Source organism: Protopterus annectens, chromosome 17.part0, assembly GCF_019279795.1.
Source record: "Protopterus annectens isolate FY-2018-M chromosome 17.part0, PAN1.0, whole genome shotgun sequence".
NCBI lineage: Eukaryota > Metazoa > Chordata > Ceratodontiformes > Protopteridae > Protopterus > Protopterus annectens.
Window position 1 is genome coordinate 656,253,805 of NC_056751.1, and position 17,840 is coordinate 656,271,644.

Consider the following 17,840-nt stretch of genomic DNA (forward strand, 5'->3'; position numbering starts at 1 on the left):
AAGGCTATGGACGAGGCAAAGATGGTGCACAATGCCTATCTTGACCTGGCCAAGGCCTTCAATACTATTCTCCACTCAGGTACAATAGATAAACTCTCTTAACTAGGCATCGATCCATATGTTACCAGATGGGTAGCAAACTGGCTTACTGATAGAACCCACGTAGTTAACATAGGGGAAGACACCTCAAGTAGTAGACCCATAACAAGTGGTGTACCCCAGGGATCCTTCTTGGGGCCTCTGCTGTTTGGGATATATTTCTCAGATGTGCAAGCCAAATTTAGTGGACTATGACTGACCAAGTTTGCAGATTACTGCAAGCTGGGTGCTGTCTTTAATGCCCCTACTGATGTGCACATCCTCCAAGAGGGTCTCATCCAAACAAATGACTGGCGCCAGAAACATGGCCTCAAACTGAATGCCAAAAATGCATCATCATCATCATCCCTTTTGGGGGGAATGATGTCCCCACAAATTATCACATTGATAATAAGGCACTAAGCATGCAATCAGTCATAAGGGACTTGGGAACCCAGGTTGATAGTAAACTGACTTTTGACCACCATATTGCCTCCGTTGTATGGGAGGCTCAATACATGGCCCACCTCATTAGTAAGGGTATCTCATCCAAGGACAAGGTGGTCATAACATCCCTGTATTCTTCCCTTATAAGACCAATAATTGAATACAATGCCCCATTTCGGCAGGTACCTCACAAAGCACATGCAGCAGCTGGAGAGACCACAGAGATTCCTCACCCAGAGAATCCAGGGCTTCAAACATCTACCCTACACAGATAGGCTAAACGCCTTATCCCTCAACTCAGTTTCTTACAGACTCCTCAGAGGTGACCTCTGTCTGGCATACAAAGCAATCTCAGACCCCACCCTGATGGGACTGCTGCATATCTGCAAGTCAAGCTCCACTCGAGTAACCGGCACGCAAGACCTCAACCTGGTCTGTGACATCAATATGACTTGTTGGCAGGACAGATTTGTGTCCCAGAGACTCCCCCTTTTGTGCAATAGACTCCCTCTCCATGTAAAACAGAGTACCTCATTAAACCTTTTTAAGCTCAACCTGGATAACTGGGTGGGGAACAGAAACTACACCCCTGGGATTCAGTGGCATAGGGTGCTCATTTGTTGGAACATGGGCTAAATTCTTGGCTAGGCTTGTAAGGGCCTCAAAACCAATAGCCTAGTAATGTCCTCTGATCCTATGATCCTGTATCCTGTAATTAATTTATTACCTTCCAACAAGTTCTTAAAATTCTTATTTCTTCTGTATGCAATCTTTGTTTGCCCCCCAGGGATTGTAGTCATCTGCTCATCTATTCTAAAAATATTCCAATTTTGGTGGAGAATAGTTTTGATATAATTTCTGTTAACATTATATGTGGTAATAATGGCTTTATGCAGTTCAATAGTTCTAGCTAGCTGTATTCAAAATACCCCTTTTTGTGCCAACAAGGGAATATATATCTTCTTTCATCTCTTTTGATAATTACCTCACTGGTAATTTCTTCTATTAAGTTACATGGGTAACCTCTAGATATAAACATATTTTTTAACTTTGATATTTCCTCAAGGAATGCATATTGTTTTTCAGAGGACATTCTAGCTGCTCCCACCATCTGCCCTTTCACTATGGCTTTCTTTTAAAGGGATGGCAGCTAGAAAAATGTAGCATAGTGCTAGAATATGTACTTTTCCTATGAATACTAGAGATGAAACTCTTTTTAACAACATACTTGGTAAGACTGACATCAAGGAATTGCAATTGTTCTATTGATTGGGAATATGTAAATTTAAAAACTCAGTAGTCTCACCCAAATAATTCACAAATTGTTCCAACTTTTACAAACTTCCTATCCAAAAAATACAAATATTGTCCAAGAATCTGTTATACAAATTCCAATACTCCTTAAAGTTATAAATGTTTCCTCCCAAAATGCCATAACAATGTTGGCATATATGGGGGAATAGGCTACACCCATGGCTACTCCTGATTTTTGATGGCATAAAAACCCTTCAAAGTAAACAAAATTGTTGTACAATAGCAGTTCTAACAAATTAATGATTTTATTAATTTCCTGATTACTATATTTGCTATGCTTGTATAGATATTCCCTTACCCAATTAACACCAATGTCATGGGGAATGACTGTAAATAAGTATTTTACATCGATAGTCACAAAAATAAAATTGTCATCATACAAAGAGGGATTATTCAGCTAAGAACATCCCATGAGTCTTTTAATACAAATTAATTTCCCTGAAATATGTCTTTTAACATAAAATCAATATATTTCACTAAAGGAGAGGTTTTCAAGTTGGTTGTATCTATGATGGATCTCAGGAGTGGTTCTACCAAATCTTTGTGTGTTTACCAGGAATAGTATACTGTGAGTTTAAGAAAATTCTGCATATATCACCATCAGTTGTTTCCTACATACACATAATGTACAAACATTGATGAATTCTAGCATAAGCAATATTAACTTCATTAAAGGATACTTCCTGGTAAGTATAATTTTTCAGTATGATATCCATTTTGTTAATATTGTCAATCGTATATCAAACAACAAGACCTCCGCCCTTATCCGGTTTCATTACTCTAATATTTCTATTAGTACAGACCTGAAAAAGTAGTTCAACCTCTTTGCTGTTCAAATTATGTCCCAGTTTACACCTATTAGTAGTCAACATTTTTCTAAAGTTGAGCTCATACATCTTTTCAAACAGTGATATTTGGGGGTTCATGGGGGATTAAAGGAACTAGCTTGATTAAATGTAATTCTTCACAGGTTTATAGTATCTTTAAATCATACTTCCAGGTTCAGTTTCCTGGTATATAATTTTAAAGCTATCACGAGACTGGTTATCTTAGCTCTTCTCATGGATACAAAGTTCAAGCCTTTTTCAAAAAGGTTAGCATGTTCTTTGCTAAAAAATAACGTATTGTAATTGTATATCCTGAAGTCATTGTTGTCATTAGAAGTTATACTAGAACTCTTTATCTCCTGTAGGGGTGATAACCATGTCTCCCCTTCCCTTGTTTCTGTCTATTATAAGTTGGGCCATAAGTTAGTGTATTCTCCATATATTTCATTTGGTTCATTAATCTCTCCTTCCCTTTTCGCAACCACCCCTCCCAGATAATTGAAGCTGTAGCTGCAAATAATGACCCTGTACAACTTCCCCAACTCTGGAGGTAGGAGAGGTCAAAGCTAGAATCAGAGGAGCTGTAGCCAGCTGGCATACAGTGTCTGGTGTAGTGTATGACAGAAGAATGACAAATAAACTGAAAAGTAAGGTGTACAAAACAGTGGTGTCATCAGTACTACTGTATGATACAGAAACCAGGGCAGTATGGGCAGAGCTAGAGGAGATGGAAGTGAAGTGCTTGAAGTAGGTGGTTGGATGCACATTGTGGGACAAATGAAGAAATGAGGACATAAGAGCAGAAGGCAAAGTAGCTCAATTGCAGAAAAGATAAAAAAAACAGCAGATTATGGGCACGTGCAGAAAAACAGAAGACAATCTGGTGAAGAAGATTTGGAACAGACAGGAAGAAGGTAAGAGGAAACAAGGGTGTCCAGAAAAGATGTGGATGGACTGTTTCAGAGAAGATCTGCAACAGTCAGGCATGAGTGGCGAAGGTAGAACTGAAGCACTGAATCAAGAGGTATGGTGGCAGTTAACATGACACCCCAATCTTTTATAGAAAAATGAGAAAAAGGGGGTTGATTATGAAAATGATACCTAGACTTACTGGTCACTTGCCATACAGCCCAATACCTTACTTTTGGGTCATTTTAATTATCCTATCAATGATTGGGAAACATACATGATCACAGACTTGCTGGCTCAGAAGTTCTTGGACTTTGTCAGTGCAAATGCTCTGGAACAGTTAGTCAGAACACCCACAAGAGGCTCAAATGTCTTGGACATAGTACTCACTAACATGGGATAGCATTGCACCCCACCCCCGTGTGATGTCCTCCCTGGTAAGATCATACCATAAATCAGTCTTGATCGATGTAATTATAAGACCAGGTACCCTATTAAGCTCAAAGATGTTTAAGAGTTTTTCAAAGGCAAATTACTTCCTACAAAGTGATGGTATACAAAGTTTAAAAGCCTCATCAAATGTAGATAGCATGTGATCCTATACACTGACACCCTATATAACCACTTAAAAAGCTATATAGAATTGGCTGTACCTAACCAGATTAAAACCAGGTTTGGCTAAAAAAACAAGCCACCCTGGTGGACCCCTAGTAAAAATAGGCTATACAACAAGAGAAAGAAACTAATGTCCATGAACAAGAAGAAACTGGCTCAGCAGAGGAAGAAATCCCTCTCTAGCATAAACGAACAAATCAGAGATCTTGTCAGGTCCTCCAAAGCTAATTACAAAACAAAAATAGCATCCCCTAGCTAAAGATAATCACAAGGCATTCTTTAACTACATCTGAAATCTAAAATGGGATGCCCAACTCAGTGCTGAACTGGTTGTGGATGGCACCACCCATACTCAACTGTATGTAATAGCCAACCTGCTAGCTGACAGATTTGGAGCAAACTTCACCCCATCCCCTCCAGTTATCTCCCAAAGTATACCTGCCACCATTCCTCAGCCTATTATCTCAAGAAACCAGGTCATCTTGGCCCTTTCCAAGGCCAAAAACACAGCATCAATGGGACCAGACAACATCCCAGGTTGCCTTTTAAAGATCTTAAAATATGACCTAGCAGACCCACTTGGAACTCTTTTTAACCACAGCCTGTGAACTGGCTATGTTCAGGTGGAATGGAGGACAGCAACAGTAATCCCTCTGCACAATGGGGGACCATCAACCAACCCTGGGAATTATAGGCCCATAAGCTTCAAATTTTGGACCCAACCCAGTTTAGATTTGTTAAAGGTAGATCATGCCTATTAAACATGGTCAACTTCTTGAGAAAGTGACCAAGGAGCTGGAAGAGGGAAAGTCAGTGCATGCCAACTATCTTGACATTGCCAAGTCATTTGACATAATCCCCCACTCAGGTATTATAGAGAAACTCTCCCATTTGGGAACTAATCTCCACATAACCAGATGGGTAGCTAACTGGCTCACCGACAGGTCATATACTGTCAAAGTGGGTGACTGCATCTCTATCAAAAGACCAGTCACCGGTGGCATACCCTAGGATTCTGTGCTGGGCCCCTTACTGTTTGGAATTTATTTCTCAAAAGTTCAGGCAATTGTTAATGGCCTGTGGCTGACCAAGTTCGCTGATGATTGCAAAGTGGGAGGAATCACTGAATCCCCCAATGATGTTAACATACTGCAGGCAGGGTTAACGCAGATAAACAATTAGTGCCAAAGCTATGGACTAAAGCTAAATGCAAAAAAAAATTAATTATTATTCCCTTTGGGAAAGCTGAGATCACTGTTAATTTCATTATATACAGCAGCACCCTAAGTGTAAACCCAGTGATACTCAAGTTGATAGCAATCTGAACTTTGGCCATCATGTATCCACAGTAGTATGGAAATCCTTCTATGTGGCACATCTTATAAGTAAATGCATCAGAACTAGATCTAAGGATGTTATAATTCCATTATACTCGTCCATCATCAGATCAGCAATTGAGTACAATGCTCCCTTTTGCATGTGCTTCACCTGACACTTGCAACAATTGGAGAGATCACAGAGATTTCTCACCAAGAAATGACAGCGTACACAAAACAAGTCTTATGCAAAAAGACTGAAAGCCCTGTCATTTTACTCTGTCTCCTAAAAGTTGCTAAGTGGTGACCTGTGTCTGGCTTACAGGGCAGTCTCTGACCTGGTCTTGATGGAAATGCTACACATTCGTAAATCAAACTGCATGAGGGTCACTCGCTCCAGGGATCTTAATCTAGCTTCCGATATGAACAGGTCATGCCAGAAAGATATAGACATTTCCCAGAGGCTGCCACTTCTCTGGAACAACCTTACAATTTATGTGAAACTGAATGCCTCCCTGATCCTCTTCAAACACAACCTAGTTCAATGGATGGATGATGCAAATTCACTCCTGAGATGGCACGCATATCCTTCCTGGACAGAGAAAGTCAATATTCAATTCCATAGACCTTTACCTCTGTGAACTTCACTAACCTAACCACTGACAATTGGGGCAACTCAGGATACATATGGCTAGGCTTGAAATGGCTGTAGGGCCATTAACGTAGTAAGCTTCTAGGAACCTAGGAACCTATAACTGCTCCCATTTTGCACTTGTTCTGCTCCTTATTATGTTTATATACTTCATTCACACATCGTTCGCATCTATGATTGTAGCCCTGTTAATGGTACCTAATAATAAATGACACCCTATCTCCCATTGTTAAACGACAACTAAATATCATCCCTAAAGATCTCATTTAAAGGCTTCAATTCCACAATATTCACCAAACCTCACCGTACTACATTTCTATGAAGTATTGTCCAAGCCAAAAATCATAATAATGTTCCCATTCATCTTAGGTAACACTTGCAAACATAAAAAGGCAATTATTAAACATAATTAAAATTATAAAAAGCTGACAATATTCCTTTGACTTTCTCCCTGTTTAGTAAGCCCACACATGTCCATTCCTCCTCTTATTTCATAACTATTCTGATAAAAGGCACATCCATTGCTACCTCCATCACCATTGTCCATACAACTACTACCTTCATATTTACCTATTGCCAAACTATATTCACTCTTCCCAACAACATCTCCTTCTTTTGCATATTCAGAAAATTTTCAGAGAACATCTGTCTGAACATTAACACTAATGAAATTCCTACATGGTCAGCTTGAGGCTAACCATAGTCCACAACACCTGCTCTCTACTAAAAAAATTAAAAAAAGTCCCTATACAATATGCTGATAAATACAGGCAGAATTCTAAATAAGCTAGGAAAACTCCATGCATTCCTTTTTATGCACAATCTTAGTTACTGAATTATAGCTAAAAAAATGACTCCCCTAATAGGTGTTTTGACTTCCCAGAAATAAAATACTTATCTTGTACTAGAACAAGGTGTTAAAGGCAATTTTACTGTATTGATTAGCTCTAAAAGTTCATGCCCAGATGACGGTAGCCCAAGCTTTCTGGTGTAACTGTTTACCTGTGTTTTCTTCAACTAGTAACTCTCTCCATCCATCCTCTTTCTTAACCATTAACTGCCACTTTCTTCTCTCTCAACTTTTCCTCTTTCTCCACTCTTCCATAGTCTTCTCCCACTCTTTTCATGGTATTTTCCTTCAATGGGGATTAAATACTATAAATAGAACGTGCTATGTTTTCCTACTAATATTAAAATCTTCTCTGTTGCAAATATTGTATATAGTTTCAGTGCTAACCTGTTATCACTCATCATGTTTACTATCACAAACCTGAAGCCCACAGTCCTGAAACTCAATCCTGAGACCATGATATTGAAAGACCAAACTCCTGGACTAGTCCCCTCACTGGACCCAAGTTTGCATTTGTTCCTGCCTTCACGGTGGCAGGGTTTCTTTGTATTTGAGGTGTTCAGACAATATGGTGTTCAATATTTTGGTCATTCAATATTATGGTCTTAGGATTCTGTGCTTCAACATTGGGACATCAAGATTGTGATAATAAACACTTTGTTCATATAGTTTCCTGTAACATCACTACTTTGATTTCATACCGTTGTTGTGATTGCATTGCAAACTGTCTGATTAAAGTTTCCAGTTTTACATTTCCTGTAATTTTGTCTTTGTTTGTGTTCTTAATGTTATGCCTAGACTAAGTCCACCCTGGGAACGAATGAATGAAAGAAAGAAAAAGAAAGAATGAAAGAAATGTAAACTCAGAGATGGTTCAGTTAAACAGAAGGAGCTGTCAGTGCTATAAACTTAAGCAGATTAATTCTATAATATGAGTATGCCCCATAAGATTGCATTGTGGACCAGACACATGGAAGGGCAATCACAGGGCCATTGAAATGCAAAAGGATATCATATGGAATCAATAAAATATCACTAACATTTCCAAGGGAATTAGATTCACAGTACCTTTCATAATAGACTACATTCATGGACCCATTAGCCATTGTTGCAGTACTGTCCCATATACAGCCTTAGATGAAAAAGAGAACTCACCCTAAAAGATGTAACAGCTGTAGTAAGGAAAATGAAGTCAGGTGAAATCTGCAGGGCCAGAAAGTTACAACTGATATGATGAAAAACGTTAGGTGAGTTTGGGGTGAAATGGCTCCAGAGGGTACTCATTCAGTATGGTGAGAAAGGTGAATCCCAGATGACTAGGGAATAAGCACTCTAGTGACAGTGTACATGGACAGATGGTGACAGTACAGAAGTACCAAGCTCCTGTCACACGTCATGAAAGTGCTGGATAAGATGACTGATAAGCAAATATGCAGAGTAGTGGAAAGTAAGATGGAAGGATAGAAGTTCGGACGCAGATCTGTATGCAGCACGACTGACCTAATGTGTGCATTGAGACAGACAGTGAAGAAGAAGGTACAGATGTAGAAATAGTCCAACTGGGCATTCCTATACTTGGCAAAAGTATATAACAAGGTTCTAAGAAAGCTGATTAGGCAGCCTTGTGATGGTTCAAAGTTCTAGAAACATTGTAACGGTTAGTGAAGGCTATGCACAAAGGTCAAATGATGCAAGTACAAGCAGTGTTTGGACTCACAAGGGGGTTTCCCAGTGGGAGTGGATGTGCATCGAGGTACAGATGTAAGACTACTGCTGTTCATACTGGTGATGGACAACATTATTAAACAGATTGGATAGAACAGATCAACAGAGCTGTTGTATGCAGATGATGTGACATTACAAGTAGACTCTTAGTATGAACTTTATCAAATGATGGAGGAATGGAATACAAAACTAAAGGCATATGGGTGAAACTGAGTGCAGACACAACATCTGTCATGGCAGCAAACAGGGAAATCTGAAGAAGTTGAGACTTGAGATAGTAGGAAAAACAGTGGAATGTGTAAACCTCTACAAGTATCTAGGAAGGTGTTGACTGAGGAGCAGGGAAGTCTCAATGAGGAAGTCAAAGCTGAAATCAGAGGAGTTGCAGCTAAGTGGCACAGAGTGTCAACAGTAGCGTATGTGACAGAAGAATGCCCAAGAAGCTGGAAATAATGTGTATAAACAGTGGTGTAATCAGTATTTCTATATTGTGCAGAAACCTGGGCAATGAAGGCAAAGCAGCTACAAGCTACAAGTGAAATGAAGGCAGAACAGTTGCAGAAGCTAGAAGTGCTTGAGATGAACAGTGTTATTGTTTATAAATAAGTATATTTATCATGTCAGTTTATTGTTTTCTTGTATTACATCATATAATATAACTTCCTTTTCAACTCTTCTTTTAGACTGGGTCATGTTGAAAAGGGTCAGCAGACCAAACCACCCACCCCATCAAGGAATAGTAAATAAATACATAACTAAATATTGAAAACTTCCTTGACATCTAAGAATAATGTTTAAACTATAACTTAACTTGCTCTTCCAGTTACAACTTACAGCTCTGATATGATTGACTGGTTCCAAAAACATTAGATCGGTTGGACAAGAAAACAAGAAAACTGATTTAGGCTAATCAGATGATACATAAAAAAAACACTATATGGCACAATTATATTTCTAATCATCTGCAAGAGATATGGTCACCTTTGAAAGTAATCATTTCTATAGTTCTACAATCTAGGGACTATATTGCTATTGTTGACAAAATCTAATCCAAGATTAGCAAAAGTTCTAAATACTGAAGAAAACAAGTGTATTATACAATGACCCCCCATTAATATTCAAAAACATGCACGCTGATTGGTCAGCATGCATGTTGTAAATCAAAGTTATAGTAATGGAAAAAGGTCCGGTCGCCCGGACTTTTTCCATTACTATAACTCTTTTTTTACAGCAATGGAGAACGCAAGATCTCCGTTGCTTCACACTGTCTCGCTATGTTAAATGAGTTTAAAATAGCGAGACAGTGTGTAAAAAGCAACAGATATCTTGCTTTCTCCGTTGCTTTTTTTCAAAACTGTCTTGCTATGTTAAATGGGTTTAACATAGCGAGACAGCTTTAAAAAAAGCAACAGAGATTCTCTGTTGCTTTATTTAAAGCTGTCTCACTATGTTAAACTCCTTTAACATAGTGAGACAGTTTGTAAAAAGCAACAGAGATCTTGCTTTCTCCTTTGCTTTTTTCAAAACTGTCTCGCTATGTTAAATGGGTTTAACATAGCAAGACAGCTTTAGAAAAAGCAACGGAGATTCTCTGTTGCTTTTTTTAAAGCTGTCTCGCTATGTTAAACCCATTTAACATAGCGAAACAGTTTGTAAAAAGCAACGGAAATCTTGCTTTCTCCATTGCTTTTGCCCACAGCTCTGATGTATTGTGTAGGCATACGCATGCGCAGTACATCAGAACTGCCCAGAATACCAGACAGCTGCAGAAGGTCAGCAAGGAGGCATTATGCAATGCCATTATTTAAGAAAAGTAATTATTTTTTTTCTTAAATAATGTCATTGTATAATAGCAATAACCCACTTCTGGGTGTGGGTAAAGCTGGATTTACCCACAGTTGTCTTTGTCTGGCCACTCGGGCTTTGCCCTCGTGACCAAACCACACCAACCGTGGGTAAATCCAGCATTACCCACACCCAGGTGTCGGTTATTGCTATAATATTTCATCTTTTCCAAAATGAGTAGAAACAATTCAGAAAAGAAGTGAGAATAGAAATCAAACCAGAAATAGACAAAAAGTAGATGGCACCAGAAAATGCCAGGAAAAGAAAATAAATAATATTAGAAACATGATCATAAAAATTGAAAGAAAACTAGAATGTCCACAGTTATGATGGCAAGAATAAGGAACTGTTTGCACAGCAATGGGTAAATCAAGATTTGTTGCATGAGTGGCTACAATGAAGTGAATTTAAACCAAAATACAAAATATTAATAATGAGATCTCAAGACAAATGTATACAGTACAGCTTTACAAAATCTATAGCAAAAGGAGGGAAAAACAGACAAATGAAGTTTGGCAACAAACCAAGTTGTCCCGGGACATCTTCATGAGGGGTTAGGGTGATATTAGGGGGAGTTAAGTGGGTTGGGGAGGTGAAAGGGTTAAGTGGAGGCAGGGATGGTTGGGAGGAAATGAGATAAGGATGGGGAAGGGCTTAAGAGGTTTATTGTAGTGTAGCTGGGTTAAGCAATCACATTTTGGTGTAAACTTGCTAAGGCAAGATACGTCCATGACGACCGGGAGTAGTGGCGTTGTGTGGTTAGGTAGGCCTGGGAAGGGGGTTGGTTAAAAAATTGTTGTTTTTCTTGGCTCATGTTTTTTTTTTTTTTTGTAAATGTGAGCCTGTAGTAACCTTAAGGTTATCTGTGTGTTTGATTGATGGTGGTGAAGGCCACAAGGCCTGGACTGTGAAGGAGTGAGTGTGTTGCGAACTAGTCTGCCTGTTCTGCTGAGCCTGGTTGCTTTTGGATTGGTCTTCATTCATTGGTGACGTTGGGTTGGTTGAAAGGAATGGGTTTACTCGGTTGGAGTCCATGAGGGTGGAATGTGGGCTTTTGGAGTTGAATTGGTGCTTTCCTGGAGTTGGCACTGTTGTCCTTGTCAATCTGGACTGCGGGCCTTGGTGTTTTGGCATTCAGGTTCTTGGTGTCATCGCTTTGGCTATGCATAGCAGTGTTGGTGTTGAGGCTTGGTTCGCGGGTTTGGGGCAAGCGTTCATTGCTGTACTTGCATAGTTGTGGGTCATTGTGAGGGGCTGACCGTTACTTTAAGGGAAATGGTTCTTGACAGCTTGCAGGCTAAAATGTACCTTTTCTCTGACAGCAAGCGGAGGTTATGTTTAGGGTGGACAGTGTATATGGATGTGTGTCGCTGGTTTTGCTCAGGTCCCAGAGTTGGTAGGTTGCTGGGGTGATGGTGTTTGTGCACGCTTACAGTTGCTTGGTTTGGGGCTCAGTTTTCATTGGTTAGCTGTTTGTGGACTTGCAGAGAAAGAGGAAGAAAATAAGTGAGCGGATGGAAACCGGTGGCTCAGCTCTTCACTGGTTCAGTTTTTCCTTGGACTTGCATGGGTAGGCCTTTTGTTGGTGTGGTAGCCACAGAGGAGTAAGGTAATGGTAGGCACTTTCCCATCCTACATACAGTTATATATTCATTATTTAGAATAATGATGATGATCTGCAAAAAGTAGGTGAGGCGGAGAATCCAAGTAGAATATATTATAGCTTTTACCTGGTAGATGAATAAGGTAAGCATCAGGACTTCTGTAAGAAGATTAGCATAAAAGAAAGTAGGCCTTGAGACTGTGTACAATATTAAAACACTGCTGAAAAAATGACACAAATGTGTAGCTGTGTAAAATGAGTATGACTGATGTAAAAGTCTTGGAAGTAAAATATGGTTGCTGGGTGGGCACAGTTGTCATTGCTGGAATGGCAGACTGTTAGTTGGTTGCTCTGGATGGCACAACTGAAGCGGGCAGTCTCCATGTTGGTGAGATGAGTTTGTGGTGTGAGACAGCTTCTGGAATCTGGCCTCTTGTCTGGCTCGTTGTGTGGTTTTCATGGGCTGGGAGACTGGTCATTGGTGGTGAAGGGATTGCGTGGCATTCCCTGTGTTGGGTGTTTTTCATGGGCTGGGAGGTGTTTGTTGCTGGAGGTGAAGGTTGTGAGTTTGCACACATTTCTGAAGGTAAGAGTTGTGAACCGGGATGGTTGCCAGGAGGCAGGCATGTGGCTATTTCATATTTCAGTAAAAAAAAAAAAAGGCTTTTATGGTAAGCTTGAGGAGTTAGTGAGTGCTTATAGAGCACTTGCAATCGCACAGGCTTTTGAAGCTGCAGCTGGGCATTGCAAGTCAGAACTATGCGTTCAATAAATGGGTGTTCGTATTTATTCTGTGGTAAGCAGCTGTCCAACTCTCTCCTGATTCAACAGAATCTGATGCTACCCTTTAATGATGTCTCATTTAAAAAAAAAAAAGAGGCGATGAACAAAGGGGGATATGGAAGGTGAATTGTGCCGTTCGTTAATGGAGTTCTTTTGTGGTTGTTTTGGTGGAGGGGTGGTTGCCTTGGTGTCTCGGTTCTGTGCCCAGTTTGGAGGCCAGTCTGGCTTGGGTTATAACTGTAAATTTTATTGATATAGGTTGTTGAGAGGAATAATTCTTTGATGAGGTTGCTAGAACTAGGATCTATACTCTAACTGAAGAAGAAATATCCCCTTTTCCCAAAGCTGCTCTTGCTTATTTAAATAAGACTGTGGGATATGTTTGTCCCAGAAGAGCCATGTATTTATTTGAGCATTAGTAACTTGGATATGTTAGTCTACTGTTAAAAAAGGAAGACTTTCATTTGCATGCATGGTGATTGTATGTTAACTGTTAACCAGACCACCATTATAGAAAATATTTATAATAAAGTATTTATAGCCATGTTAAGGCTATTTCTCTCAAAATGAATTAAGTATCTATTAGCAAGTATTGCTTTGCTGCTTAAGTGCATCTGTCACTGGGAAGATGCAGAGGGTGCTAGCATGGTACTGGCAGCTTTGATTGTGGAGCAGATGCTCTCTGGGGTTTCCATGCAGGCTGGGGTTTCTGAGTTAAACATTCGCAGACCACAGCTCTCAACCTTCATTTCCAAAATGAGTAACACTAGCTTCATAAGGTGGAACAATTGGGCAAAATCTGAAGCACATACCAACAACTGACTAACAACTTCAACTAGAAAGGTCATAGGATGGTTAAAATATGCTGGTTTTGCTTATGAATAAGATTTGTTAATAAACTGATATGATTCAGTTCTAATTCCCATGAATATCAGTTTAAAAATTTCTAATATTGAATGTGTCGCAGGCCCTTTCAATGTGGAACTTTGAGGAACATTATCATTTTAAGAACCCAAATGAGGTACGTTCCCCGTAATGAGGGACACTTGAGTGGTATGTTGCAGACTGTGCTCTCATGCAGGCATGGGTAAAGTTAACTGTCAAGGGAGAAGGTTGGGAAGTAATGTTCAGGGATGCACACAGATTATGTCTTTTGACATTTGCTGTTGTTGCGGTGGGGTGAGTTGGGGATGTTATCCAGCTTGAAGGGGCATTGGTGGTGGCCGGCTGGTGTTTCATGCCCTTGTATAGCAAGTCTGTGATTGTGGTACTTGTAGAGGACATTTCGTGTTTCACAGGCTTTTACCATGCTGTTGCTCATGGCGCATGACTGCTGTAACTCGACCATAGTGTGGGAGGCTAGGGATTGGCTGTCTTTGATGATGTCTTTGAATGTGCGTTATGTATTTTATATGATTTATATGTCCCCTTTTCTCTTTCTTGCAGATAGGGGTTTTGGAACACTGCTGCTATAATATGGAATAGGTGGGTATAAGATGGAACCTTCTCTTTACATTTTAGAGGATTTACTTTTGTCCTTTTCTTTGTAGATGGTGGTGTCATGAGTACCAGTTGTGGCGCTATACAGTGAGTTCGCAGATGATGGAAGCAGTGGCGAGCGAGGAGGTTACACATGGTGAGCTCAAGTGGGCAACAGTTACTGGCTGAAGTAAGTGGATTTCAAAGTTGAGTTTTGGTAGAGAATTTACATTGCTAGCCAGAGAAGGACAGGCATGAGTTTTGATTTCAAGGCTAATTGGTTGTACAATCTGTTTTACTAACCGTTTCAGTATGTTAGATCAATGTTGGAAAGTTGTCCCTGCTTTGGGCATTTGCATTCAGTAGCAAAGGGAGCAACAGTCATTTGGCCATAGGTAAGAATTTGGGTTCCTGCAGTGGGCTTGATGAGGTTACAGGTAATTTATTTTATTTAGTGATCATTAAGGCACGTCATGGTGGATGGGGTTCAGCTCGGTGGGGTGGAGTTACAACAATTTTAGGATCATAGGAAGTTATTAGACTACTGGCTGTGGGGTAATTACAATCTAGACAATATCGACTTTTATTTTTGTGGGTAACACCTATCATGCTTGTCCAAGGGGATATGATTCATAACATTAAAAAAAAAAAATAAAAAAAAAAAAAGGAGGGGGCTAGTCCCATACTTTGGTACAGACTTTTGGCAAATGCTTGATGGGGGGACAGGGATTCTTGTTAGTGCCTCCATGTTAAGTAATTCTTGATATGTGTGTACATATAATTTATTGTTTTTATCTTCTTTGTAGATTGCTGAAGTGCAGAAGGCATCATGCAGTGGCCTGAAAAGTGGATCTGAAAGGTGATGCTTTTTGATAGGAAGGATGTTCTTGCCACTGGAATGGGGCACAATGAGGGTCTGAGTAATCATCTTATTAAGGCATGTTAGAGCACTTTGTTCAAGTAGTGTGGGAGCTGAGCATTGCGTTGGTATGGGGGGCAAGTAAGGAAGAGATAGGTGGGGGGCTAGGGTAAAACTGTTGGGGACGGTTTATGGAGAGTGTGGGGATTCCACAGAAGGAGTAGATTCACAACATTCACAGGAGCACAGGAACTCATTAGGCTAAAGCCTTATGGCTCTTGTAAGCCAGTGGGGTTCAACCCTTACGTTCAGGAGCTTGGAACCTTGGGGTGATTATAGTTACTCATCCAGTTGTTAAACTGTAGTTGGGGGAAGGGCCAATGATGCGTTTGACAGGATGCCGGAGTTGTTCCTAACGGGTGGTATCTTTGGGTTGACAAATTTGTTCCTTGAGTAGGTAATGTTAATGTCACATACCAGGTTAAAGTTTTACAGAGTAGCACAAGGATCATTTCACTTGTAGTCTGGGTGAATTTTGTAAGTAGAGTTTTAGGAAGGATGGTAGGTAGGCAGCTGTGTTGGGGTAATTTTAGAAACTGGGTGCATTGTTTATATGTGAGCAAGAAGGTTTAAAGGCAGCTTGGTTGCAGGATATGGCTGCCGTAGTCAGGTTTTGATTCCTTGCTAGAGGTTTAGGTAACATAAGGGAAGAGAGCCTTTGAGGAGAAAGGCCAGGGACAAGCAGTGGTTACGGATGGTTAGTAGTTTGAGTGTTCTAGCTAGGACGGCTGCTAGGAAGAAGCGAGTAGGGGGGATTAAGGTTCCAAGTGGGGTGGGTTGGGGTCCTAGTTCAGATTGTCATTTGGTAATGAGTGAATTTGGGGTGTTTATGGCTGGGCACATAGAGTACTTCATTGTTGGGCATAGGTGAGTTTTCAGGAACTAGGTCAAGGGGTGCTGGTTTTCTGGCACTTAGTGTCAGGTCATTAAAGTTTTGCAATTAGACTATTCTCTACAGTAATCGGGTTACTGCGCATCCCGAACTGGGTAGTTGGTGGGCTAAGGTGATATGCTACAGTTGACAGGGTCCTGGGTTTGAGACTTGATACCAGTTGTTTTGACTGGGTGTTGATTTGAGTTCAAGGGGTTATAGTCTGTGTTTTTTTGTTGTGGCTATAGGTTGTCATTCTGTTCAGGTTGAGCCATGATTAGAACTTTGAAGGAAGTGGTCTAAAAGGGTATGTATTCTGTTGGTGTGGATGTTCCGGTGATACAGTGGGGTCACGGGTAATCCTACTTTATTTAGTTTCATTAGGGCGTGTTTCACTGATAGTATGGCAAGGTGGGTTTATGACAGGATTCTAAGGTGCTTTACAGATGATGGGTAAACCGAATGATGTTTGGCTTAACCCTTCCCTTTATGGAAAGTAGTGGGTTGAACAATTTTGGGTAGGAGGGAGGGGGAGCAGCCTGGTCAGGCTGGTTGGTTGAGAAGAGGGATAGGCTTGCCCTCTTCTGTTCCCCCTCTGGTGTCTGGATGTTCATTTCACGGATCTGGGGAAAGGAAAACGAGTAGTTGGAGGAAGATTGCTGAATCGATAAGAAAGCTGAGGTAAGGATGCTGCTTATTTGGTGGAAGGCAATTCAATAAATGGTGTATGAAGTGAGATGGGACACTGCTTCATAAGTAAAGTAAGCGAGCAGAGGTATGGACCCTGCTTATTGGGTAGGGTGAGTGGGTACACTGCCCTGATTAATATTACAAGGATGGTGCTTCATAAGTAAAGTAAGCGAGCAGAGGTATGGGCGCTGCTTACTGGGGTAGAGTGAGTAAGTACACTGCCCGATTAACATTACAAGGATGTTATGATGTGTTTAGAATCAACTATATTATGGATAGTTGTAATTAATGAATTTGGTGAACAAAGCTATGGTATGGAAATTTAATAAAGATCATCAAATGTCATTTGGTGTGATGTGTTTATTGAAGGGAACCGGGACAAATGAAGTTTTGCAACAAACCAAGTTGTCCCAGGACATCTTCATGAGGGGTTAGGTTGATATTAGTGGGGGTTAAGTGAGTTGGGGAGGTGAAAGGGTTAAGTGGAGGCAGGGATGGTTGGAAGGAAATGAGATAAGGATGGGGAGGGGCTTAAGAGGTTTAGTCTAGTGTAGCTGGGTTAAGCAATCACATTTTGGTGTGAACGTACTACCCATCCACCATCCCTCTTTTCATTGATGGATTGGGGGGATTGGGGTGGAGGAGAGGGATATGCTTGCCCTCTTCTGCTCCCCTTCTGGTGTCTTGATTTCATTTCAAGGATCTGGGAAAAGGAAAATGAGTAGTTGGCGGAAGCTTGCTGAATAGATAAGCAAGCTGAGGTAAGGATGCTGCTTATTTGGTGGAAGGTAATTCAATGAATGGTGCATGAAGTGAGATGGGATGCTGCTTCATAATTAAAGTAAGCGACCAGAGATATGGATCCTGCTTATTTTGCAGGGTGAGTAGGTATGCTGCCCTGATTAATGTTACATGGA